Below are 27,533 nucleotides of genomic sequence, written 5' to 3' on the forward strand. Positions count from 1 at the left end.
TATAAAGTGATAGCAACAGGGGGACACACGGTCAAAGGGTTGAAAGCATCCTTCAACGCTGGGGCTGGCATTCTTGCTCTGTTCCCTTCTCCTCTACCCACAACAGACATTGCCATTGGCATCCACACACTTGTTTGCCAGGCAGAGATGCAACCTCAAAATGTTCTCACCAGTGTTTTAGGCAGCTACTGACAACGGTTCATGGCTGGGATTTAATGTGAGCATTTTTTGCCTTTTCCAATCTAATCCAATCTAACATCATTCCAGTAGGACTCCTTCCCATGGCTTTCTAGACTGCTGCTCTAGAGGCTTTCAACCTGTTTAGTTGTTGAACTCCAATCCAATTAAAACACATTGTATTGCTACTATAGGAAAGGCCTGGGGCTGGGTGTTGGGAGAGTGTTAAGAAGGACAGAAGTCTGCCTTGCTTTAATTTCATCCCTTTGGTCCTATACCTGCCTTCTGGACAACTCCAGTAAGGCTTTCCCCACATCCTATGACATTCCTTTCACTATTCGAAGAGGCTGTCATGCCTTCCATCCTACCACCCCCATCCCACCTTAGTCTTTCTTTTTACTAGAGGAAATCTTCTAAGTGTTTCTAGTCATTTCTTCCAGCATTTGGTTTTTCAGATCCCTCATTCTCTGGTTAGCTTCCCATGGTCATGCTCCAATTTGCCTATATTCCTTTTAAATTGTGGTGTCCAGAATATACATAGTACTTCATTTGTCATCTAACTAAATCAGAGCACAAGCCAACATGGATGGGTGAAAAGGGGTTCACCAACTAACAAGGCTCATCAAGGCAAGAACCCCTGTGAAAGTGTGACCATGACTTATTTGGGGTAGATCATGTAAACTCTTGTATGGACCAAATTCTTTATTTTTCATGGACCAAATCCATTATTGTTAGAATTACAAAAGCTCAGAGCTCCACAAATCCTTAAAAGTTACAATCACCCATCTGATGATGAAATCACCAGGCTATCACATTCCCTGCAAAAGATGGGAGGTCTTGAGCATCTTCTCTAATGGGGAATCTTATTTCTGAAGGCAGACCTTTCAGTTTTATGACTTCCCTGTTCAAAAGTTCCTCATTTTCAGTTGAAACCTTCCTGATTGTAATGCTAGTCATTTTTCAGTGTCATTGAGCATTTCATTTGCTCAGCACAGTCCTAGGCATTGTGTGTGCATGGCCACATGTGTGCCGGGGAACATGAGCACTCCACAGGGGTAATTGAGGTGGAAGGACAAGGACATAAAACCTCAGATTTTTGTCTCCTGGGAAATTATAGTCTGGTGGGGAAACACATCAAAGAGTAAAACAAATACTATCACTGGGACATGGGCTAAGTGGTATGCAAATACAGAGGAAAAGGTAGTTACTTCCAATGAGGAGAATGCAGATTATTCTTGCATCTATATGGCAGCCAGTTCTCTCTATAGAACATAATCAGATCACGTTAAGTAATGTGCTCAAAACCTGCCCCAAACCCTCCAAGTTTCCCAACACACTTAGAAATGGACCTGAGGTCCTCACAGTGGCCTGTAGGATTGTGTGTGGCCTGGCACTGGCCGCCTCTCTTCACCCGCATACACACGTACTTTTCCACCTTGGTCACACAGACCAACCATCTTGCTGTACTTGAACTTGCTAGTTGCTATCTTAGGGCTTCCACACTGGGTGTTCCCTCCCATGGGTCTCCCCAGGGGTCTCCCCATGGCTTGATCCCTCACTTACACAGTCTCAGCCCTATGGTCACTTGTGCATTGAGACCTTTCCATCCTCCTATCCTGCCTTCTTTACTTAATGACATTTATAACTACCTGAAATTATATTGATTACTGACAGTCTCCCAGTAGAACATAAACTCTACAAAGGCATGGATTTTATCTGTTTTGTTCCTGTTATATTCTCAGTGCCAAGAATAGGGCCTGGCACACAACAGGTACCAAGTAAATATTTGTGAAGTGAGCGAATGAGTTAATCTTGAAAACCTATTTTAGCAGTCATTCTTAGTAACATCCAGTGTTCTTGCCTATAGTTTCTCAGAACAAGTGCCATATTTTTGAAAAAGGGCCCAAACGGTTTCTCACTTGAAATTCTGTGGCATTTCCTAATTTTTAAGATTTCTCAAAGATTTCGACGGTGATTCTGAGATTTGCAAATTCTTTCAGTTGTCTGGGACATTTTCCTCCCAGGCTTAGGGACCTAGACAAATTGCATGCACAAAGAATGCACATCTAGCATGAAGGTTACATTCTCAAGTCAGCACAGAAAGCGAAAAGTGACATATTGGAATTTTCCCTGAATATCTTTAGCACTGCAACAAATCACTGATTCTGTAGCTGTGCACCCAAGGAATTGGTTTGTTTGCATTAAGAGCCAATAGTATGAAAAATATGGATCTCTGACTACCTGAATCTCTCTCAGCCCCTTGGAGGCTTTGTCTATAAGAGGTGTTTGGGAACTGAGTCTAGTGAGTGTTGGAGCCAGACTGTCTAGTTTTGAATCCTGGCCCCACCACTTGCTATGTGACCACACGCAGGTTACTCAACCTGTCTGTGCACCAGTTTCTTCATATGTAAGGTGGGGGTAGTAACAGTGCATACCTGCTTCATAGGGTTACATTGAGGACCAGATACACTAACGCATATGAAGTCTTTAGACGAGCACCTGGCACATAGTACTGTTAATGTTAGTGATTATTTTGTTATCTCCCATCTCATGTTCATACCGGGGCATATGCTCAGTGGGTGGAAAGGCAAGCAGAATGTGCTAGACTATTTAAATTGTACTCTTGCTAGTTCTCACTCACTTTCTTTGTCTCTGTTTCTCTCTTTCCCCAAATGCCAATAATTGAATTTCTATGATGTGTCCTCGCTGTAAATTGCTTAGACACTTTCCTTCTGCTGGAATTCTATATTCTTAGACTGACCATCATACCATTCTAGTTTGAACACCTTTGTAAAGACTGGAGAAGGTGAGAAAAAACAAACGTGGACGAGTTTGACCTCTTTGTCTCTGTCACCTGAATATTCCCACATTTTCTGCCAACAGTGGCCTTAATTCTCTTAATGCTCTCTTGCCAGCGGGGCTATTGAGTCTCTTTAGCTGCTTTTAGCTTTTACTAGAGCATTAGGATCCTTTTCTAGCTTTAGCTTTTTGGACATTATTCTCACAGATTCATGTGTCTCCCTTTCTTTTAGCATTGAGAAAGTAAAAAAATCAGAAAGAAAGGCACCACTGCAGAAAGTTCCTTAAAAATAGCCAGCCTGGTTTTTTTTTTTTTTTGGTGTTCCATTTTTGTTTTTGTTTTTAATGTGAAGAACAGAAAAGAGAGTAGCCTGAGGAGCTGGCATGAGGAGAAAGAACCATTTGCTGCTGCATACACAGAAGGTGCTGTTCGGCATGTGATGAATCCCTTGAGGCCAGAGCCGCAGGATCATGCAAGCCTCTTGGCTTCTACCAGGCATATAAGCAAGTTTTGACCACATCTGGAAAGTTCAGTTATTAACTGTTGTTCAGTCGCTAAGTTGCTTTAGACCCTTTGCGACCCCATGGACTGCAGTATGCCAGGCTTCCCTGTCTTTCACTATTTCCTGGAGTTTGCTCAAACTCATGTCCCTTGAGTCAGTGATGCCATCCCACCATCTTGTCCTCAGTTATTACAGGTATTTTCTTTCCTTCCAAGCCCTGGGACAGGATTCCTTGGTTCTGGGCTGGTCCTGAGAATAACAAAGGAAACTCATAAGGGCCAGATATTATTATGAATATCATCCTTTGGCCCAGCACTCGACTCATTTACTCATTCGACAAATATTTACCGAGTACTTATGTACCAGGCACGATGCAAAACATTGAGGGTAAAAAATGAAGCAGACACAGTCTCTTCTCTCAGGTTGTTTATGTGTAGTGAGAAAGAGAAGCACTAATAGATAATGCCCCTACCGCAGGGGGAGTGCAGTGTGTTAGGTCAGGTGCCACCCAAACCATCCCAGGCAGCAATCCCAGGAAATACCTGTAGAGGAGTTGATGCTGAAACAGGGAAGAAAAGGAAACTAAGAGCAGGCGTGTTAATGAACAGGTTTCTGCTGAGGGTAACAGGGGCTCAGATCCGAGGGGGTGTCTCAGAGCTAGTGCAGAAACTGTCTCAGTGTTGCCACTCTGAGGGTGAGGATCAGAGGCATTGGCCCATTGACTCCCACCCTCTCGTCTGCCCTGACCTCTGATTAGGTACATGCATGGCTATAGGCAGAAAGTCGTATGTGTGTAGAAATGATGGTGCCAAGTCTCTGCGGGCAGAGCGCTGACAGTTCTGCCGCACGCATTTATAGGAACCAGCACAGAACCCCACAGATGCCCCAGGGAGGAACTTCCAGCTCAATCTGGTGAGATATAAGAAGTCTTCCTGGAAGAGGTGACAGTTGAGCAGTGCCATAAAGAAGCCTTACTCCAGAGCTATTCAGCAGTGTCTGGGGCAGAGTCCTTGCTGTCTGGCCACACTGAAGATGTTGCACTGAGAGGTCTGGCTAAGATGAACAAAAGTGCTGATTATCACTGCTCGTGGGGTTTGGGAGGTTGAGAACGGGACAAGAACTCAGATGGCTGACCCTCCTACAGTGCTGTCCTCTCCAGAACTGAGTCAGGAGTGTCAGAACAGCAAGCAGTGAGCCTGTGTCTGCTCTTTGTAAAGAGAGCTTGAGGACGTTTCTGGGTTTGCCCCAAACCTACCCTGGGTTTCTGTCTATTTGTGGATTAGGTGCTTCCTCAGAACATCCTTCCTCCCAGAGCGGTCACCCCACGCCGCGCCCAGCCCCCAGATGCTCTCTGCACTCACTCCTTCATCAGCATCACCTCCCGATTAGACTGAGGATGTGGCAATCTGGCTGCCCAGAATTGCTCTCCCCACCTTCAGTTGCCCTGAGCAGAGTTCAGATTGCACATTTCCCGACACTCAGAGAGACCCATTAATATTTAGCATGTTATATTTCCAAAGCACTTTGCTAACACGAATTGATCTTTTCGGCACCCCCTTGTGAGACAGTTCAGTACTGCTAGCCCTACTGGGGACATCAGGCTTTGCGAAGATAAGCTACTTAGGCAAGGGCCGTGGCTGGGAAGGGATGGATCCAGATTAGAACCAAAGGTCGATGAGACCCATTGTCTGAGCCTTCAGACAGAACTCCAGCGTGGGCCCAGTGCCCCCTCCCTGCCCTGGACATAATGGAACAAATCCAGCCTTCTGAAGTTTTAAATAGAATGAGCTTGTCATCCTTAAGATTGGACTGTTACAGACAGCTGGACTGTTACAAACCAGCTATTGTTTAGGGAGTGCTAACTTTGTGCCAAGAGCTGAGTGCTTTACATAGAATATATCACTTAGTTCTCATAACCCCTGCCCACCTCTGCAATGTTGCTACTATTATTATTTTGTACATCAGAAAACAGGCACAGAAAGATTAAGTAACTTACTTAAAGTTGAACAGGAATTGGTTAGAGCCAGAATTTAAACCCAAGCTACTCAGCTTCAGAGACTTTGAACCATTCATTATGAACCAGGTTAAGGGTGGATAGAGGCACCAAATCAAGTGGAATGACTCTTGAAGTTCTGCCTACTTCCAGGCAATTCATCATATACCTTGCAAGAGTCTTTCTGTAGGTAAAGGAATTAGGTGGGGGTGAGAGGCTGTCTGCAAAAGCGTTCTTGAGAAATGAGAGTGTAAACAAAAGTTGGTGGTTACTTGATTTCCTCTGGCTTTTACTCTTGGCTCCCCATTCCCAGCCCTGCCTAAAAGAGCAGAGAGAGGACTAGTTTATCCATCAAACAAGCATGGGGCCCATGTGCTGCGCATTGTGTTCTGGTGGGGCGGAGACACACATAAGTCATTAGGATTTGGTCAGGAGCACTATAACCAAAGATTATGAGAGTTCATGGAAGGGAGGAGGCAGAAGTGACTTGCTAGCCTGGGGTAATTGGGGACATTTCTCGGTAGTGCCATGAGTTAGGTCCTGGTGGAGATGGCGGAAGGAGAGAAAGAGCATTCCAGGCAAAGGGAATAGCACGTACAAAGGGAAGGAGATGTGAAATAACATGGCAGTCTGGGGCCTGACAAGTTCTGTTTATGTGGAAACAGGCTGCTTGCTTTCTTGAGTTCAGTGAGCGGCCACTACCCTAGATAAGGGGCTGGGTTACCAACTCTAGGCTATCCCTGAGAATGTAACTCCTTGTGACATGTTGAGCCAAATTCTTGATATTCTATTGCTGAGTAAAAAAGATGATTGTTTAAATTCAGCAAGTTCTTCTGTGTGCAAGGCACCGTGCTGGGTGCTGTGGATAAGGAACCATAACTGAGGGCTGTGGAGCCGTGAGAAAGAGTCTGGGACTGAGGCCTTGTGTGCTGGGGAGGAAGCTTTGTCAAAGGGTCACTCTGCCCTTACTACTCTTCTAAGGGAAAAGAATTAATGCTGCAATTTAAAAACTCTGTTCCCTAGTCATCCCTGTCCCATCAGAGCAAAACTCTATGTAATGTATATGTCCCCTTTCCTTGTTGTTGCTTTATAATTTACCAAACCATTTCCCATCGAATGTATGACTCAATCCTCATGATAACCCAGTGGAATAGGTGGCCTTGGTGGGTCTCCATTTTACAGATGATGAAACTGAGGTTTAGTGAATATTCAAGATTATACATTTTATAGCAATAGAAAGTTTCCCCACAGTGGTCTCAAATTTGTCTCATTAAGCACACCGCCTCGCCTTCTAAATCAGTGCTTAACGACGGCTTCTGTGCTACATACGCCAGGGGCTCCCAATGGCCCCATGGGGTGGGAGGTGTCTTGCTGTACATCCGGAGGTAGGTATTGAGAATGTTAAAACCAAGGCATGGGCGCTGCTGTATTGGAACTCAAAGCCCAGCTCTAAATAGTTGACTCAGTCGGAGCTGAGCCAGGAAATTCTAAGTGGCAGATGTTATTAGACTATTTTCTCAATTATAGCTCCAAGGAGTCAAGTTGTCCTCAGATCAAGATGAATATGGACATCATACCACCTAGCCCTTCCCTCCAAGAAGCATTGTGGTGTTGGATATTTTAGCGAGACAAGCCTTGAGGTCAAGAGGTGGACAGATTAGACTTGGTGCAGGAAAGCTAATTGTGTATACGTGCGTGTGTGAGAGAGAGATTGAGTGTGTGTGTGTGTGTGTGTGTGTGTGTGTGTGTGTGTTGGGGGTACTAGCACAGCTCACAGTTGGATAAGAGCATCAGATGTGTGACCTCACTGTCCAGAGAGTCAACCAAAACAATAGTTGCTGCCATGCCCTTTTAAAGGTGGCTTCAATTAGAGCTGGGAGAGTTTTCTGGGCTCCTGTCTTAGGTGTGGGGTCTGAGGTCATTGCTGCTCATCAGAGTCCTCTATCCTATTTTCCTCATGAATTAAATGGGAATTCTCCAGTTGATATTTTGCCCTCCTATTGTCCTAAAAAGTCTTATTTTTCCTCCAGTTGATACCCAAGACAGATAAAATTCTAGATAATAGCACTCACTGATGCTAGTCATGAGGGAAGGATCCAAGTACCCAAAAGCCCAATAAAATCTTTCTGCATTTATTGACGAAGGTCACTAACTGAAAAGAATTCTTAAGCTCAGTTCAGTTCAGTCGCTCAGTCGTGTCCGACTCTTTGCGACCCCATGAATCACAGCACGCCAGGCCTCCCTGTCCATCACAAACTCCAGAGTTTACTCAAACTCATGCCCATCGAGTAGGTGATGCCATCCAGCCATCTCATCCTCTGTCGTCCCCTTCTCCTCCTGCCCCCAACCCCTCCCAGCATCAGGGTCTTTTCCAATGAGTCAACTCTTCACATGAGTTGGCCAAAGTATTGGAGTTTCAGCTTCAGCATCAGTCCTTCCAATGAACACCTAGGACTCATCTCCTTTAGGATGGACTGGTTGGATCTTCTTGCAGTCCAAGGGACTCTCAAGAGTCTTCTCCAACACCACAGTTCAAAAGCATCAATTTTTGGCGCTCAGCTGGAAAAACCATAGCCTTGGACCTTTGTTGGCAAAGTAATGTCTCTGCTTTTCAATATGCTATCTAGTTTGGTCATAACTTTCCTTCCAAGGAGTAAGCATCTTTTAATTTCACGGCTGCAGTCACCATCTGCAGTGATTTTGGAGCCCAAAAAAATAAAGTCTGACACTGTTTCCACTGTCTCCCCATCTATTTCCCATGAGATGATGGGACCAGATGCCATGGTCTTAGTTTTCTGAATGTTGAGCTTTAAGCCAACTTTTTCACTCTCCTCTTTCACTTTCATCACCAATGAGGGCCCACATTTCCAAGGGGCAGGTTCATTTAGTCCCTCTCTCCTGATAACTTTTTCTTCTCCATCTTCCATGCCATCTGGGTAATTATGGTATTATATTAGGAGGATATTGAAATTCCAAGGAGTTGTGAAATGTACCCCAGCAGAGTTCTCTTATATATGCCTTGTTCAAATTGTCCATTTTGAAACTAGGCTGGAGATGACCAAGCCCGAATCTTTGAACAGACAGGCAACATGGAATCCCTAAAAGTCTGAGGACCAGATATCCTCTATTAATAGTTACCCGAGGACTCTGAAGGGTCTGAAAGAGGGGACCTGGCATCAGGAACATTTGAGTTAGTGGGAGTGTAACTTAGTGGTTGAGAGCTCAGACTTGAGAGTCAGATTGCCTTGGTTCAAATCTCAGGTTTGTCAGTTATTAGTTGCACAGCCTTGGGCTTCCTCCACTGTGAAATGATGGTAATAATAGATTGTACCTTGTAGGATTGTGTGAGGACTGACTCAGATCAGGTACATAAAGGGCTTAGCACAGCTCTTGCACACAATATGCATTTGTTAAATGTTAAACACTATTATTTATTAAAGGGAGAATTCTTTTCCTGTTCTAGGGTGTTTCTTTCCTTCCTTATGTCCTTGACTCCCTAGTTTATACTTCTAAAGCCAGCTGCTTAAATATCCCCTCCTCTTCTGGTTAGGGATACAAAGAAAAAACACCTTGCACATGGGAGTACTTTCTTCTGTATTACTTACAGCATCACCTCAAACCAATATACACAGTTCATTTTAATCCAAGAGCTAAGGGCCCTTTAAACCAGCCATTCCTTATTTATTCTGTTTAAAAAAAAATCAAGGTCCTTTGGTTTCACGTTCCTTTATTGTATTTTGTAAGGCACATATTGGATACTATGTAAATGTGAAATACTCTAACAATAGTAACTGCGACAGATGAGAAACTCAAGGAAGCAAAGTCACCACTTTGAGCTCAGCTCTTTATTGATGGGCTGAGTGATTTGGGAGCGACAATGTGGCTCCAAAGTTAAAGGGCCCCCAGGGATTCAGAGAGCAAAGCCCTGAGCCGCAGTCACAGCAGCAGTTCTAGTGACCCCAGGCAGGCAGTTTCTTCCCCCGCAGACCTCAAATTCTCCCCATCAATACTAGGATTAATGCCACAGAACAGTCTCCCAGGGATGTGAAGCCAGGGCTGCCATATGTGGTTGTACAGACCGTGTACTGCACAAGGGTGCCAGCTGAGGGGGTAAGTGGGAGCTGAAACATAGCTCACATTCGACTCATCAATCTGTGCACCCTGGTGATGGGGAGCGTCCACATGGAGGAAGGGACCCTTCTTTCTAATTTGCATAAAAGTAGTATATAGGCTAGTAGAGGCCCTGTGTGAAGCAACGGTGATAGTGATGGGTCACAGAGCTTAGCACTTAGAATGGATACATTTATTCAGCACACAGTTCTTGAACACCTACTGTGTGCCAGACCCTGATCAAGGGACTGAGGATATGGCGATAAGTGTAAATAATTTCTCCCCTTGGGTCCTCTTTCCGTCACCAGCCCATCCTCCCCAAATGTTCAGTTATCAGCAAGGCCTGTAGACTCGAGATGCAAAATATACGTCAAGTCCACCCACCTTGTTTCACTGCCAGCACTTTGTTTTTATTATTTCTTTCCTAGATTACTGTAGCAAATGGGCTCCTACTTCTACTCTGGTCCTCCAAACAAAAACAAGAGTGACTGTATAAAAGCATCAATCAGGGGACTTCCCTGGGTCCAGTAGTTAAGATACCACACTTTCACTGTAGGGGGTATGGTTCCATCCCTGGTTGGGGAACTAAGGTCTCACATGCCCCGAGACAAGGCCAAAAAAAAAGTCAATCAGATATCATTAACCCCTTGTTTTAAACTTTTCAGTGGTTTTAACTTAGTCCAGAGTCCTCACCATGGCCTCAAGGCTGTGCACACCCACTTCCAATCATCTTGTCATGTCATCTGAATCACTCAACCCACACTTTCCCCATCTGTATGAGAAGGGGTTCTTCACAGAAATAGGAACCAATAGGATATATGTGCATCTCCTATATGTATAGGTGTATGTGTATATATATATATTTATATCCTATGTATATGTATTTGTGTGTGTGTGTGTATACATGTGGGGCTTCTCTGGTGGCATAGCAGTAAAGAATCCACCTGCAATGCAAGAGATCCGAGTTGGATCCCTGGGTCGGGAAGATCCTCTGGAGGAGGGCATGGCAACCCACTCCAGTATTCTTGCCTGGAGAATCCCATGGACAGAGGAGCCTAGGGGGCTGAAGTCCACAGGGTTGCAAAGAGTTGGACATGACTGAAGTGACTGAACACGCACATGTATATATGCATATATAAAACAAGATTTATTGTGAGGAATTGGTTTGTGTGATTTTATTGTGGCTGAGAAGTCCCACAATTGCTGTTTGTAAGTTGAAGACCCAAGAAAGCCAGTGGTGTAATTCCAGTCCTGGCCAGAGAACCAGAGAGAGTAGAAGGATAGAAGACCAATAAACTGATGTCTCAGCTCAAGCAGGCAGACCTAGAAAGGAATGACTTCTCCCCTTCCCAATTTTTTCTTCTGTTCACACCCTCAGCAAATTCAGTGATGCCCGCTTCCCAGGTGGCGCTAGTGGTAAAGAACCTGCCTGTCAAAGTAGGAGACGTAAGAGACGTGTGTTTGATCCCTGGTTTGGAAAGATCCCCTGGAGAAGGACATGGCAGTCCGCTCCAGTATTCTTGCCTGGAGAGGTCTAGGGACAGAGGAGCCTGGTGGACTGCAGTCCATGGGGTCACAAAGAGTCAGACAAGACTGAAGTGACCTAGCACCAGGCACCCTCATAAGGGAGGGCAAATAAGCTACTTTTCTCAGTCCACCCACTCAAATGCTAATCTCATCTGGAAACATCCTCACAGACACACCCACAAATTATGTTTGATCTGGTTACTCAGTGACCCAGTCAAGGCGACACACAATTACCTTTCATACTATTCCACAAAACTCACCACTCTGTCCTTCATACAATCTAGCTTGTTCTCTGTGTGGTCTCATCCCTTTGGCTGGAACACCAATTCCCTGGTTCTCCCCTTGACCACCTCCTTCTCGTCTTTCAATGCTCAGTGAAAAGGTCACTCAACCTCAGAGAGGTGATCTGGACCACCTTGTTAAAGTAGCATAGAATTCTACGCCCACCAACCACTCTTTGCTAGGATGTTCCACAACAAAGCATCCCAGCTCAATTTGTAAGTACACAGTTCTTTGTTTACAATCTGTCATATCTGCTAGATTGTAAGCCTTGTAACATGATTGTTTGTTCTCCACTATAAATCCCTTCAGAATTTTGCTAGTCTCTGGTGCACAGTAATAAATATCAAATATTTGCTAAATGAAGTTGTTACAGAGAATCTGTCTCTCAAAGGGGAGTAATCATCACAACATAACGTAGAGATACATTTTGTGACAAAGGTAGTGATATGCTGGTAAACTGACTCTCAAAAAAAGAACCTGATCTGTCATTTGTTGATTTCCATGGTGGTGTAAATACTCCCATCTGAGCTGATTTCAAGTTACCAATGGTTTAAAAACTGACTTGTAAAAACCGTTTTTCAAAGGGCTTTCCTGGCGGCTCAGATGGTAAAGAATCTACCTTCAATGCGGAGACCTGGATTTGATCCCTGGGTTGGGAAGATCCACTGGAGAAGAGAACAGCTACCTAACTCCAGTATTATTCCCTGGAAAATTACAAGGACAGAGGAGCCTGGCAGGCTACAGTCCATGGCGTTGCAAAGAGTTGGACACGAAAGCTTTTATGAGCTGCCTCTAGCCTGTCACTGGACAAGAGGTCTGCATGGGTGCAACAAGAGCCTATTAGTTCATGCTGGGGAGCTCAGCAAAGGCTTCCTGGCGGAGGTGACACTTGATCTGTGTTTTGAAGACTGGGTATGTTGGTTCAGGCCTTTTAACTCCAAAATAGCTAACAGAGCCCTGCTCCCAGTAACCCATGTTCAACTGTTCCCGTCTTCTCTAACTTAGCTCATTTCTACTTGCCCAGGAGTTACCACTTGATTAGTCCAAGCCTCAGAAAGGGTTTCCTTGTGGCCAGAATTCTACTGGGTTTGCTTTGAATGCAGCAAAGTAGAGTAAGACTGGATAGAAGTTGGTCAAGGGAGAAAGGTAAGAGTTTTCCAAACAGAGGAACAATTTATGCAACTCAGCAGTTCCATAAGTCTAAAAGTATATAGGAGAGCGTGGAGGAAGATTAGCTTCTGCCAGGCTGTGTTTGATAGGCTGAGGAGCTATGCTGATTCACAGCATAGGATGGGGTGGCAGAGGGAAAGAGAAAGGAATTGATCACTTTCCCTGCATAATAATTCCTGCCTAATTCACAACTGGTAATTGTCGGGTTTTGTTTTTGTGGGTTTCATTTTTTTCTGGTATGGAATCATTTGATTAACATCTGTCTCTTCCAAGAGACTGTAAACTGCACAAGGGCAGGGACTGTCTTGTTTACTATTGTTTTCTTAGTATCTGACACAAAGCCTCCTACATAGTAGTCAACAAAATACAATCTTGTTGAAAGACTGCATTACCTGGGGAACGTTTAAAACATGCATATGTCCACTTACCCTGAAATAAGATCTGTAAGTCTCTCTTCCCTGAACCTCTGAACCACAAGGATGTAGAGAAAGTAGTAAGGTAGGTGTCCACGTTTTGTAAAAACGACTCAAGAAATTCACTTCCATTTCTCCTTTCAAAACCAATCAAGTGGATCCTTTAAATGGTTTAACCAAGTGTGACATGATTTAATTTTACTGGTATAAGGATAGGGACTTAGTGGGGCTGGCCTCCACGTTTTGTAAAAATCACTCAAGAGATACCCTTCCTTTTCTCTTCTCAAAGCCAATCAAATGGATCCTTTAATTGGTTTAACCAAAAGTGTGATGTGATTAAATTTGCTGGTTACATAAATAGGCCTGATGGCAGTGGGGAGGAACCCACAGAGGTATGGCAGTGGGGAAGAACCCGCAGAGGTGCTGAAGTGCTGGGCCCAGTAAGGAAGACTATGCTGTAATCAGGTAAAAAATGAGACAAGTCTGATTTAAATCTCTGGCGGTGGGTGTAAAGATGAAACAGATTCAAGACACCCTCAGGACATAGAATCTACACAATCTGGTGCCCATTTGGACACAGTGTAAGAAGTGAGACTGAGGAATCTAGGTTGAAGGTTGGAGTGAGTGTTAGTGAATAGGGAGGAGGGAAGAGTCACTTTTTAAGTTGCTACATTTCAAGTGCTTGTTGGGTGTGAAAATATTAGTTGCTCACTTGTGTCCAACTCTTTGCGACCCCATGGATTGTAACCTGCCAGGCTCTTTGTCCATGGGATGTCCCAGGCCAAGAATACTTGAGTGGGTGGCCACTTCCTTCTCCGGCGGATCTTCTCAACCCAGGGATCGAATCCCGGTCTTCTGTACCGCAGGGAGACCCAAAAGGAGACTTAAACATTAGTGTTCTCCAAGAAGTCTGGAGAACACTGATATTTAAGAAGGTTAGAAAAAGAATTCTTGAAGCAGACTGAGAAGAATGACCAGAGAGGAACAAGGAAAACCTGAAGATAGTTGGAAAATAAGTGATAATGTCCAACAGCATCAAATGGTGCTTAAAGCTTAAGTTGGTGACTTGAAACTACCTTCGATGAGTGATGGTGACAAGGGCACTTTCTTTCGGGGCAGAAGCTGCCTGGCAGAGGACGAAGGAGGAAGTGGCGACAGCCAGTTCAGACTACCTTTTTCAAAAAGCTTTGCTGTGAGGAGGAAGGATGGTACAACTGAGCAGGACGTTAGAACCTCTGAGCCCCTTTATAGCTGAGAGGGAGGGGGGAGGAGTGAGCGGACAGCAGCGCACACGTCGCGGGGGCTGCGTCCTTTTGCCTGCTCCTCCCCCCACGTGACCCGGAGGCCGCCTACGCGGGCGCGGGGGGGGGGGGGGGGAATCGCGGAGACTACAGTCCCCAGAAGGCTGCGCGGCGCTGGGGGGCGGAGCCGAGGCCTGGCGCACGTCTCGGAGGCTCGAGCGGAAGGGCTAGAGCTTGGAGGAGGCGGCGGATGTGGAGAGCCAAGACGCCCCGGGTAACAAGTTGCTTCGCGTACCTGTCCCTCCCTCCCTCCGCACTCCAGACTGGGGCTCGGGGCTTCCAAGTCTCCTTCAACACTTGGGACAAGCTTTCTTTCCCGTTTTGTTACCGGTATTTTTCTTCTCACGTGACGCGTGGGGCCGGCCCCCGCCTGCGGCGGAGATTACTGGGAAGCTCCCGCCCTTCGACCCTTGCGGGCCCTGGGTTGCGGGGGACCGTCTCAGACCACTTTTTCCTTCTTTTGGGCTGCGTGCTTTCTTTGGGTGTTCTCCCCAAATACTGTCTGCGAAGGGGCATTTCCTTTCCTGTGTTTCAACAGGTACTGACTAGGGACTTGGGGACCCCTTTTTCTCTCCAGTGGGTAGGAGGCTGTGGACACCGGGGGCCACCTGAGACTACCCCGGGGCTTCGGGCAATTTCGGGGCGCGAGCCCTGAGCCTCTGGAGCGAGTCCGCTGGGCTGGCTGGGAGCCCCGGGCTATGAGCTGGGAGTGAGCTGTCTGTTCGCGAGGGAGAGTATACTTCCTGGTTTTGTTGGGCCACCCTCGAAAAACTCCCAAGTCCTCTTTTTAAAGTTTTCTTTATCAATAAAAGCCTCCTCTCAGAGTTGAGTAGGGAAGAAGCACAGGATTTGGAATCTGATGTCCTGGGTAGAGTCTCGGGCCTGCCACTTGCTGGATCGTTACCTTTTGTAGCCCGTTTATTGCCTCCCGGGTTTCCCAATCTGAAAAATGAGGGTGATCGTCTTTGGCCTGCCTGCCTTCCAGTGTCGAGCGGTTTAGCAGAAGTGACATGTGTCAGAAAGCATGTTTCCCATATAACCATCTCACTGTCTTTTCTGTCTCCAGCCCAGGTCAGTTGAATTTTCAAACCGTGTTCATGTCTTTATGGACTTGATCATAAACGTGATCGTGGACCGTATGAAGATCAAATGAGTTAGTAAATAGGGGGGAAATGTCTTTGAAAACGAAAGTGAACAATACACATGTTCTTATGTCGTGTTCCTGGTGAAGAGGTAACATTAGGGCCCCATCACCTGTGGAGTCAATTTTAAACTTCGTCTGGATTTTAAGGTTCCACCAGAATTTGGATTGTTCTGTCCCACCAGCTTGCGTGCACGCACTTACCTGCAGTCTTGTTCTCCTCTTGCATTGTTACAGCCATCCTTTCTTCAGTGCTACGTAGTGGACAGATATCCCGGAAAGTACTTAATGTTCCTCATGTGTAGTGCTAGGCTTATGCTTGTCCCCAGCTGGTCGGCCCTTTTGAGGTACTGCTTGTTCTAAACCTAGCTCTTGATTGTATCACAGTATCACTAACCTGAATGTATACTAGCTGAAATGAGAAATATTGGAGTTATTTTTACCTATCCTAGATACATGTGTTACCTTATAGTTAGAATTCAGAATATAAACAGCCAGTATTCATATCTAGTTTTTATTCTGGCAGTTCAGTCTGAGACTCCAAGCAGGTGACTTTGTTTCTCTTTCCCCTTGTAGAGAGTGAGGATTTTACAGTCAACTTTTTGTGGGTTTGGCAGTATAGTAATTAGATAGTCTTGTATTATTTCTGAAATCATTGGTTGGAAAATACTTGAATGTGGTTCTGAAACCAAGGGATGGCAGTACAATTGTTGAATGTATAAAGCTGAACAAATTTGAGTTGAAATACCGTTGCTGTGATTTCCAGTTCGTGAGTTCTGGCAAATTATTTCCTCTCTTTAAGCTTGTCTACTAATTTCTGAAATGAAGATGATATCACTTACCTGTTAAGGTGTCTATACGGATTAAATGAGATGTGAATATAAAGTAGTGCTGGAGTGAATACGTGCTCATTATTTTATTGCTACTCTAATTGATGACTATGATGATGGTAAAAAGTGATGAAATTTTAGGTAAATATTTTCTTAAGATTCAATTTTGTTGTTGTTGTTCGTAAAGTGAGGATAGTTATCCTTAACCCATAAACTTAAAGAAGCAGTAAGAAGTGCTTAGAGTGCAGGGTTTTTTTCTTTTTAAGCAGTTGCATTTTATATAAAGATTTTTACGTTTAGAAGTTTCCAGAATGCTCTTGTTGCTGGGGTGTGCTATTGGGCCAGTGCTTCATTGATAACCCATAGTAAGAATTTAGTTTTGTGTCTTTCTGCACATTGTAGCTTGTAGCAGAACAATTATCTATGTTAATGACTTCAGTTGAGTTCATTTCAGTCGCTCTTTGCCACCCCGTGAACTGCAGCACTCCAGGCCTCCCTGTCCATCACCAACTCTGGCGGAGTCCACCCAAACCCATGTCCATTGAGTCGGTGATGCTGTCCAGCTATCTCATCCTCTGTCATCCCCTTCTCCTCCTGCCTTCAGTCTTTCCCAGCATCAGGGTCTTTTCAAATGAGTCAGCTCTTCACATCAGGTGGCCAAAGTATTGGGGTTTCAGCTTCAGCATCAGTCCTTCCAATGAACGCCCAGGACTGATCTCCTTCAGGATGAACTGGTTGGATCTCCTTGCAGTTCAAGGGACTCTCAAGAGTCTTCTCCAACACCACAGTTCAAAAGCATCAATTCTTCTGCAGTCAGCTTTCTTTATAGTCCAACTCTCACACCATACATGACTACTGGAAAAACCATAGCCTTGACCAGACGGACCTTTGTTGGCAAAGTAATGTCTCTGCTTTTTAATATGCTATCTAGGTTGGTCATAACTTTCCTTCCAAGGAGTAAGCGTCTTTTATTTTCATTGCTGCATTGTTATTGACTTAGATGTTGACTATTGACTAGAGTTTTATAGAGCATTTTTTATTCGCTTCCCACCCTCCCTGCCTTTTTTTTTTAAAAGCCAGACTGTTTGACTGTAAAAGTTCAATCTAGTGGGTAGGGGCCAGAAGATTTGGTGACTCTCAGTTTCTGAAAGTGATAACTTAGTGACAAGTGCTTTTGGTGGCACTGGTGTGTGTGTGTATCTACAAGCGGTGAGAGTTTAGAGAAACCAGGGGGAACGTCTACTAGAGAAAACTGATTTGTTGGTCCAGGCAGAGTCTTAGAGTTAAGAATTGAAATGTTTACTTTTCATTCCTTCAGATGCTGTGTTTATTACAAGTTGTCTGAAGATGCAAATGTCTAGGAACTGTTTCCTTTACTCTCTTTTTTATGTGGTTTCCCCTGGTTCCACTTTACCAGTTTCACCGTGACCTGTAGTTAAGAATCAGCAAGATGACAATTTTTTTTTTCCCTACTACAGACTTGTGTATAAACTATAACAATAGACATTTCCATTAAAATCTGCTTTGTGTGCTGTACCATGTTATTCTTTTCCTTTATGTTTTAAACATTTTTGTTCTTGACTTTTTTATTTAAAAGAAATTTTTGGAAGATAGACCCATTTTCAGGCTTAGTGAAAGACAGTATTATCGTTACTGTGTTTAGTTATTATCTTTTCTTATAGTCATGAATTTAGGTGATACATATATATTCACTCTCATAAAGCTTCACATGATCACTGTAATTTTTTTAGCCAAGGTTAAGTTTGTTGACCGTGCCCACTGAACCCTGAAAAATAACAAAACTAATTGTCTAATGTATTTCAATCTGTGACCCTGTCCTCATTAGCTCACCATTTACAAACTATCTCACCAGAATGAGTGATAAGACTAGTGTATTGTTGATTTGGCACTTGTGCACTCATTAGACTTGACAGAAGTAGATGAACTAGTGCCAAAAGTAGAAGTGTAGATTTTTAATTATATAAAACTGCAGTACAAGACTAGCACTCACACTATGTATAAAACTGGTGACCTATGGGATGATCTTTGATAATCACTAACCTGAACTATATTTTAGACATTTCTGTTAGTTGTTGAATTGTATTGGTTGCAGGCATCCCACCCACAGGAGAAGTGAGAAGAAATGGAACTAGGATGTTCATGTCTTAAAAGAGAACCTACTTCTACTATGCCACCCACCAGAAAATGTGCTTTTAACTAGTGGGGAAAAAATGCAGAGTTTTCTCTTAATGAGCCCAGTAGGATGAATGAAGCCTAGGTAACTCCTGAACTCCTGATAGCTTATTGAATTACAGAGGAATTCCAGTTGTCAGAGGTTTAAAGAGAAGAGAAGTGATAGGGTATTGCTGTGCCGTGGTAACCCTGCATGTGGAGAGAGTATTTTCCTCACAGTAGAACATGGATCCATTGTTCACAGTCCATGGTATGCATTTTCACAGTCTCATGCTAGCCTCTGTCTAGTTTTTTATTCTTCAAATTTGTTCTTCAGTTTTATCTGTTGTCCCTTGTGCCCTTTTTGTAAAATTTTTTGTTATTATTTATTTTTATGTCAAACATGGCTGGTTTAGACTAGGGATAACAACAGAAGCAGAGAAGCACTGTTAGAAGCAGCAGATTCTTGGGCCTACTATTCTGAGGTTCCCAAATAACATACGTTAACCTGTACATATGGTAATATGAATTTCTAGAATGGACAAATTCATGACTGTTTAACTCGGTACGAAGGCAAAAGTATGGGCAAATGGTATGTGGTATTCTTATTATGAGATTTGCCTTGTAGGGAAAAATAGGTGTAGTGTTAATCCTGGCTTGCATATGGGCTGTTTCAGGTTCTTTGCCATGGAATACCAGATGAGTATTAAAGAAGGGAAGCCCTTGGATTTAAACATTCCCCTTTGAAATTTATACCAGTAGCCCTGGGTGTTTTTTTTCTTATCATCTGTAAAATAGGGTTAATAATACCAACCCTGCTTGTTCATAAAGAGTAGAGGGAAAAGTTAACAAGGATGTCTTGAAAATGGGGTAACTGTAGGGGAAAGACTGACGGAAGGGCAGAGACAGAGAGAGGAAAAGTCTCACATTGGGGTGGGTAACTTGTCCCTGAGACAGAAAGAGGATACACAACAAAAGCAGAGAGTGAGGGTTAGTCAGAGACAGACAGGGGACATCAGAAACACTTTAGAGGGACAATCAGACTGAGGCAGTTAGAAAGAGGGGTAAACAGATGTAGAGGAAAGGGCTGACTTAGAAATGACAGGTGGATTCAGGAGGGAACTGGTAAAAGACTGCAAGAGGGAACAACCAGGAGGGCATGGCCAAGAGCTTGTTGAGTTTTTTGTTTTTATCTGTTACTTGGGGAGATCTTGTAGACGTTTGTAATTAGCCAAGAGAGGGAAGAAATGCAGATTTTAGTAGTAAATCAAGTAACATGTTTATACAATTTTTATTACACTAAAATTTTCCCTTAAGCACTCATTTTATTTTGCATATTCAAAATACAAACACCAAGCCAACTTTGGCTGCAGGCCTGTTAACTGCTTACTTGACCCCTTCATAGGATTGTTGTTGTTCAGTCGCTAAGTCATGTCCAACACTTTTGCAACAGTATGGACTGCAGCTTGCCAGGCTTCTCTGTCCATGAGATCTCTCAGGCAGAAATCCTGGAGTGGGTTGCCATTTCTTTTCCAGGGCATCTTCCTGACTCAGGGATTGAACCTGCGGCTTCTGCGTGTCTCCTGCATTGTAGGTGGATTCTTTACCGCTGAGCCACCAGGGAAGCCCTCATAGGTAAACTCATTTTTAAAAATTAAATGATATTTTTGTTGAAAGTCATGATGAAAACAGTATTTGAGAGAGATTGTCCTGGTGGCTTAGCGGGGTAACGCCAAGTAGGGAGTGGCTTTAGGGTAGGGCAATAGGGCAATCATGGAATAATGTAGAAATAGAAAGCATAATAACTCTTGTGGAGGAAGAACAATAAGTGTAGGGTTAGAAAAGCTGAAAGTTGGAATACCTCAAAGTTTTGAGTTTGACAGATAGCTGTATTGTAGTATTTTGATAGTGACATTGAGGAAGGCTCTCAGAGAGGTCTAGGGAGAAAGATAATGAGTTCAAGTGCTTTTACAAGTTGTAGGTTTGAGTGGTAGTTGAAAAATCTGGTACTTTAAAAGCAAAGATCTTCATTATTAAATTTATTATAAATGAATGCTGTCCTTTTTAAAGTAATCATTCTTAGGACCATGCATTCTAGCAAATAATTATTCTTTGGAATTTGTCTTTTGGAACTGCTTTCAGAACCATTAGAGCCATATAAGAAAACCAATCTCATTACTTTATGGTCATATCTTCTGTGCCCAAGAATATTATCTTGCTTGATCACTCATCTCATTTACCATATTTATTTCTAAGTGATATTTGACGGTCCCTAAAAGTTAATCTGCCAAGGCATGAAATTTATTACCATACTGGATATTTAGATAACTGTCATCACTGCTGAGAACAACCTTAAGCTGTGATAGCATTCTGAGAAGAGATGCTAGTGCATACTGGTTAAGAGGGTGGGTTCTGGAAGACTAGGTTTGAATGATCTCTTTAGTACATTGATTCTGTATCTTGAATAAGTTTCTTAACTTGCCTGGGTCTCAGTTTCCTCATTTTTAAAAGGAGGATGGTGATAATACTTCCTGCTTCATAGGATTATCGTGAGGATTAGCTACTAGAATGGTGTCTGGCATATTTTAAAAGCTCGCTAAGTGTTAGCTATTTATTACCGTCACAACAACTACTATTGTTACCATCTCCATTTTGTCTGTTTATCTTTTTAGTTTTAAAAATCACTTATGTTCCTGTTTAATTACATCTTGTACAAATGGAATGATAGACAGCTAGAGTTAAAATCAGAGCTCAAATAAATGATCAGACATATAGGAATGAGGCTTTTTAGAATGTGTGACCTAGAACTTAGTGGGAGAAGAGCAGAAAAGATAAATCTTCCTCACTGTGAAGTTTGGCCAAGGATAGAATATTGGGGAATATTCATGGTAAGGGAGTGCGAAGCAGAAAAGGAGCCAGCAAAGGAGCAGTGGAAGATTGTTTAGAGAGAGAAAGAAAATCAGGAGTGTATATTAGTATAGAGGTTATATTGATTAGGATAATATTTGGTTGCAGTCAAATAATAGAGACTTAAGCATGATAGAAGTTCATTTCTCTCAGTGTCATGAATTCCAGAAGTGGTCTGGGACAGTTGTGGTTTGTTATGGTGTCATGTTGCTCCACTGTGCATAGATTCTGTTCTTTTCCAAAGTTGCTTGGTGGTCTAAGATGGCTGTTGGAGCTCCAGCCTCTTCATCCACATATGAACCAGCAGAAAGGAGGAAGAGGACACATCTTCTTCCCTTGAAGTATACTTCCAAAAGTTAGATGTACCACTTTTGCTCCTATTCTGTTGGTCACAGAGCCACACCTTCCTGCAGGAGAGGTTGGGAAATGTAGAATATTTTGAATGCTCAGCGCCTGGAGAGAAAAATGAGGAAAAATAAGGATAACCCAAGGGTAGCTAGTTGAAGAATATAGGGTAGATAACAGAATTAATAGTCTGTGTGTGTGTGCCAGGCCGCTTCAGTCATGTTCGACTCTTTGCGACCCATGGACTGTAGCCCTCTAGGCTTCTTTGTCCCAGGCAAAAATACTGGAGTGGGTTGCCATGCTTAGGATAGTTTAATTCTTTATTGATAATCCTTGGTAGAGTTTCTGTACTTGTGAAACTATGAGTATGAAACTATTCTTATCAAACTACATCAATAGTACTCTCTTTTTAGGGTGTTATCCCTTCATGAATCCTTAATTAAGTAAGGATTATCAGTCTCTTATAGGGAAAAAGGTGATGGGTATGTATTCATGTGTGTGATATGTGTATAGATATATACATTAATATATATATATATTTCCTCATTTAGCATTGGTGTTTGCCAAAATTGCTTCATATAGCAACAGCCTGCTTTAAAATTGATAGTACCTAAGCGTCTGATATCTTTCTTTAGTTCTTTTAAGCTTCTAATTTTACCTAGCTGTCTCTTCACTTTCCAATTTGGTTTGTTTTGGGCCATTGTTTTTAATCTGTCTCTGTCCTTTTATATTACTACTCTCTCTCACTGCTGTTAATGCTGTTAATCGTACTTCCCAAAATAGATAAATGAGCAAATTTAATTAAACGTGTTATTTGCACTCTCCTGATCATTAATGAGTTTGTATGTAAGGTCAGGCCTACAATAATGACTGAATTTTCTCTATCCACTAAATGGATAAGTATTTGCTTTAGAGTTTATTTTTAAAGCTTCCATATTTTGTATGTTCATGTTCTTTTAATGTTGGAAATATGAAGGTCTTCTAACAATAAAGGGAGAGTGTTTTCCCTGTTTGAGAGTAAGATACAGACTTATTCCTGTTTACCTAAATACTTAAGAGTACATTTTCTAAAGGCAAGGACATTCTTTCATGAAAGCATAGTACAGTTATCAAAATCAGGAAATTAACATTGATTTAATATTATACTGTAGTCCACAGACTTATTCAGATTTCACTCATTATCCCTATAATGTACTGTTTTGTAGCAAAAGAAAATTCTGGCTCTTGGAGTGTATTCAATTGTCATGTCTCTTTAGTTTCCTTTAATCTGGAACATTTCCTCAGTCTTTGTTTTTGCATGACATTAACATTTTTGAAGAGTACAAGCTAGTTATTTTGCGGTTATTATTTTATTGTTGAGTCGCTAAGTTGTGTCCAACTCTTTGCCATCCGATGGATTGCGGCTTGCCAGGCATCGCTGTCCTTCACTGTCTCCTGGAGTTTGGTCAGATTCATGTCCATTGAGTCTGTGATACTATCTAACCATCTCATCCTCTGCCATCGTCTTCTCCTTTTGTCTTCGATCTTTCCCAACATCAGGGTCTTTTCCAGTGAGTCAGCTTTTTGCATCAAGTGGCCAAAGTATTGGAACTTCAGCTTTAGCATCAGTCCTTCCAATGAATATTCAGGGTTAATTTCCCTTAGAATTGACTGATTTAATCTCATTGCAGTCCAGGGGACTCTCAAGAGTCTTCTCCAGCACCACAGTTCAAAGGCATCAGTTCTTTTGTAGAATGCTTATAAATTGGGTTTATCTGCTGTTTTCTCTTTACTGGCTTCAGTTTACCCATTTCTGGCAGGAGTACCACAGAAGTAATGTTGTACTTCTCAGGGCATTGTGTCAGGAGGCACAGGATGTTGAAATATTAGTAATGTGGTCTTGGGTCACTCCTTTAAAGGTAGTATTTGCCAGGTTTTCCAGTGCAAAGTTACTATTTTTCCTTTTATAATTACTTTGGTGGTAAAATATGCATAAAATTTATCATTTTAACCAAAGTGTATAGTTCAGTGATTAAGTACATTGACATTGTGTTTATAATTTTGAGGTGTCTTTGAAAAAATACTTTGAGATTTTGTAAATTTCCTACTACTTCTTGAACTTTTACTAACTTTTGTATTTCTGCCTGAATAATTTTCATGGTGGTTCCTAAATGGTGATTTTCTAATTCCATCATGTCTCCTATACTTACTTATAATACTTTTTTTCATTATTTATTTTGATGCTGTTACTGATTTGGTCAGTGGGAGCCCATTCAAGCTGATTCCTGTTTCCTTTTGCCTTGCCTTTGTCATTTATACACACATTCATATACATCTTTATCTGTCTACTGAAAGCATTGGGTTTATATTAATACTTCTGGACCCAGTGCAACACTACAGGGTTTATTCTGTATTTATAACCCCCTCTTCCAAAAGTGAGAAACTTGTCCCTATGATTCACATTTTTACTTATTGGCCTAGTTCTAGAATACCAGAGAATAGTTTCATACCACTGCTTAAAAAGAGTTCAATATTTGTTTTCCTTTTCCTATGGGCATATAGTCTAAATCGTCACTGGTCAATAAAGTAGCCATTAACTGCATGAATTGAGATGTGTTGTAAATGTAAAATGCATACTGGATTTTGTAAACTTAGTATGAAATAAGAAATGTGAAATATCCCATTAATATTTAAATAATATGTTATATGTTGAAATATTTTAGATATATTAGATAAAATAAATAAAGTTAATTTTAACCATTTTAACATGACTACTAGAAAATATTAAATTACATATGTGGCATCCATTATCTTTCTATTGGACATCGCTGAGCAAGAAACCACGTTCAGAAGTTACTTGGGTTAATTTTCTCTCCAACTTTCTTTCTGTAACATAGTTATGTTAGTCATTTGCAATACAGTTCATTTCTATTGTATTCTAAGTTTTTCTCCCCATCCTAATTGATCTTACTTATTTTTGAGCATGTGAAGCATTAATATGGTTCCAAAAGTCAGAATTATATTAAATATATATATACACTCAAAGCAGTGTCACCCATTTCTTCTTTCTTTTTCACCCTGTTTTTGCCCAGCCTTTATAGGTAATCAATCTCATCAGTCTCTGGATTACCCCTTTGGTGTTTTTTTCCCCCAGGTATGAGAAGATAACACTTTAAAAAAAAATTTTCTTAACTTTTTACACAAAATTTAGCATACTGTAGCTACTGTTTTGTACTTTGCTTTTTATAAATTAACCATTTCACTTCAATATGTTTTGGAATCCATTCCATATCAATTTATAGCACTCACCGTCCCATCCTCCCTTTGTCTGTTCCTCCCTCTTACGGTTACACAGTACTCTGTTGTGATAACCTTAACCATGCTCTTATGCCGTTTCCAGTGTTTTGAATTTATAAGCAGTGCTGCAATAAAGTAACCTTTTTTATATATATTTTTGTATGTTGTAAGTGTATGTTTGGGTAAATACCTAAAATAGCATAGTTAGGTCAAAAGTTTAAAAGCAAATATAGTTTTCTTAAATATTGATCAATCCCTTTCTGTGGGAGGTTGTACAAGTTTGAATTTGCACCAGCATTGTATGAGAGTTTTTTCTAAAAACTAATCATCCAAGTATGTTGGTATGCTTTTTAATTTTTGCTATCCTATTTGTAGTTAGAAACAAAGTATCTCAATGTAGTTTTAATACTCACTTTGTAGTTAATTATCTTTTCATAGAGTATATAAAGGTCATTTTAGTATCTTTCTTTGTGAATTATATTTTTAAGTTCATTTTTCTATCAGACTTTTTTTTTTCTCCCTCAGTTTTTAAGAGTCTTGTAGAAGTCCAGTTATTTCCTTATGATAAATTCTTTAAAGGAGAATTGCTGGATCCAAAGGTCCTTTGATATATAAAAGATTTTGGAATATTGTTAAAATGCTTTCTATATTAATAAAATATGTATCTCCATTAACAATGTGGAGCCCTATTCAGTCTTTACTCACCAAAACAGACCTTACTTTTTAATCTTTGCTTGTCTGATGATGGATAAAATAGTAGATTTATTGTGGATTTCTTTGCTAACTGATGTGATTTATTTTTTCTTTGCTAACTGATGATGATTTATTTTTTATTTGTCTAGCTAGCTGTCCAGTCAACACATTCTTATTGAACATCTACCATGTACCATCCTAAAAGTTAGAACTATAGTAATGACTAGAAGTTGAACATCTTTTTGTATTTCAGTCATTTGTATTATTTTGTTTCTTATCTCCATCTCTCTCTCTCTCTTTCATGGCATTTAGTAGACGTTCTGTCCCCTCAGACTAGTTCTCAGAGGACCGAGAAGGAGAAAAAAAATGACATTTCCTTTTTCTGTTTTGTTGTTGAACTTCTAAAAAGTATTTTTATGCATGTGTTTATTTTCATTGCCCATTCTATGGCAAATCACTGTGTGAAACTCTTAGAGTATTCATGAAATGAGATCATGAAAGTTAAATGCACAGACCGGTGTCAAAGAAATGATAATTACACATTTTTGTAAAACTAACTTTTATCATTATTGTTTTCCAGGAGCGGCTGCTATCAGAAGGGAACTTTTGCCTCAGATACAGCCTGTCTGCACCTTCTAGAGTTTTATTATTCAAAAAATAAATGCCACTTATTTGGTAAGTCAGTCAACTATAAATATTATTTACTCTGTTTGCTTATGTTTCGTATTTTTTAAGTGCCATTTTACTTTGTAACTCATATATAACAAGTTTGAAAGTGGCAGTTTCTTGAAAGACTTTCAGGATCTTTTGAAGATTTTCTTGCTTCTATTCACTGTCTTTCTTAAATTTTGATGTTTGTTGTAAAGAGAATAGGGGCTTGTTAAATATTGGAATTGGTTCTCAAAGTTGGATTACTAGCTTTGCTCTTTTCAGTCTCTTTCTACTATAAGAACTGAGAATTAACATCTTTCCTGTCCAGCTCTAGCTTCCCTGTAGTTCAAATAGGGAGCAGCAAAGATTCAGTGTTATGGTAGGAGTTTGATGAACTGATTCAGGAAGACTATATGATCAGTGAAATCCTCAGGAAACCATAATAAAGCAGAATGAATAAGGCTATCAAAGAAATTATGGATGAAAACTAATTAGATAGCTAGTGAAACTGATTTTAATTTTTAAAATGTTACTCTAGATGTTTATTTTTAATTAATTTTTTTTCCCAAGAAGACTTCAGTTGCAATGACCTGCTGTTTTGTGAGAGGTTTCTCTTCCCCACATCCTGTGATACTCTTTTCAGTCTGTTCCAGCTTTTGACACTCATGTGTAGCCATTGGCAACCAGGAAACGGATACATAGGATGAGGGCTTTTTCAGAGAGTCAGGCATAGCACTGTCAGGAGATAATTGTCCTTGTGTGCTGCTGAAGCACATGCAAAGAATTGGATGAAAGCTATAAAGAAATGATACTGGTGATTTGCAGAATTTCCTTTTAAATGGGTTTGCACAGCAAGACATAGAAGTAAATGTTGATATTGAGAACTGAGCTCAAAACAGAGTACTATCAAATAAAATTTAAGAATGAGGAACCACGAGCACAGAAAAAAGGGGAAGGAAGATTCTCCTTTGATATGTTTTTTTGGTAGCCTCTCGGCTTCTGCTAACATCAGAAAGCTGACTTCAGGTGTTCCTAGATGATGTGCATGGCTCATGTCAGTCGAGAGAGACATGGGATTTCATTGTGCTTGACTCTGAAAGGGCCACATCTCAGAGCAAACCAAGTGAGTTTTAATCTTGGTTATTTAAAATCTCCTTGTACCTGTCTTATTAGGAGTATTATTTTTTTTTTTTTAAGAAGAAACTAATTTGCAACTGGCTATAAAGAGTGACATTGTGTCCGG

The 27,533-nt window shown here is 41.5% G+C and overlaps 1 protein-coding gene across 7 annotated transcripts in view; it reads left to right on the plus strand.

Annotated features, from left to right (window-relative positions):
- The first annotated feature begins 14,402 nt into the window (after positions 1-14,402).
- R3HCC1L (R3H domain and coiled-coil containing 1 like) overlaps positions 14,403-27,533 on the plus strand; it is a 65,610-nt gene continuing 52,479 nt past the window's right edge. For 3 of the 7 annotated variants that reach the window (XM_020884346.2, XM_020884347.2, XM_020884342.2), the window contains exons 1-2: positions 14,403-14,489; positions 26,220-26,314. The gene's annotated coding sequence lies outside the window, so the exon portion shown is untranslated. Of the gene's footprint in view, positions 14,490-14,614; positions 14,814-19,954; positions 20,054-24,741; positions 24,804-26,219; positions 26,315-27,533 lie in introns of those variants that run through there. The other 4 variants (XM_070469995.1, XM_070469994.1, XM_020884345.2 and 1 more) reach the window with 4 other exon arrangements.

Source organism: Odocoileus virginianus, chromosome 7 (assembly GCF_023699985.2).
Source record: "Odocoileus virginianus isolate 20LAN1187 ecotype Illinois chromosome 7, Ovbor_1.2, whole genome shotgun sequence".
Taxonomy (NCBI): domain Eukaryota; kingdom Metazoa; phylum Chordata; class Mammalia; order Artiodactyla; family Cervidae; genus Odocoileus; species Odocoileus virginianus.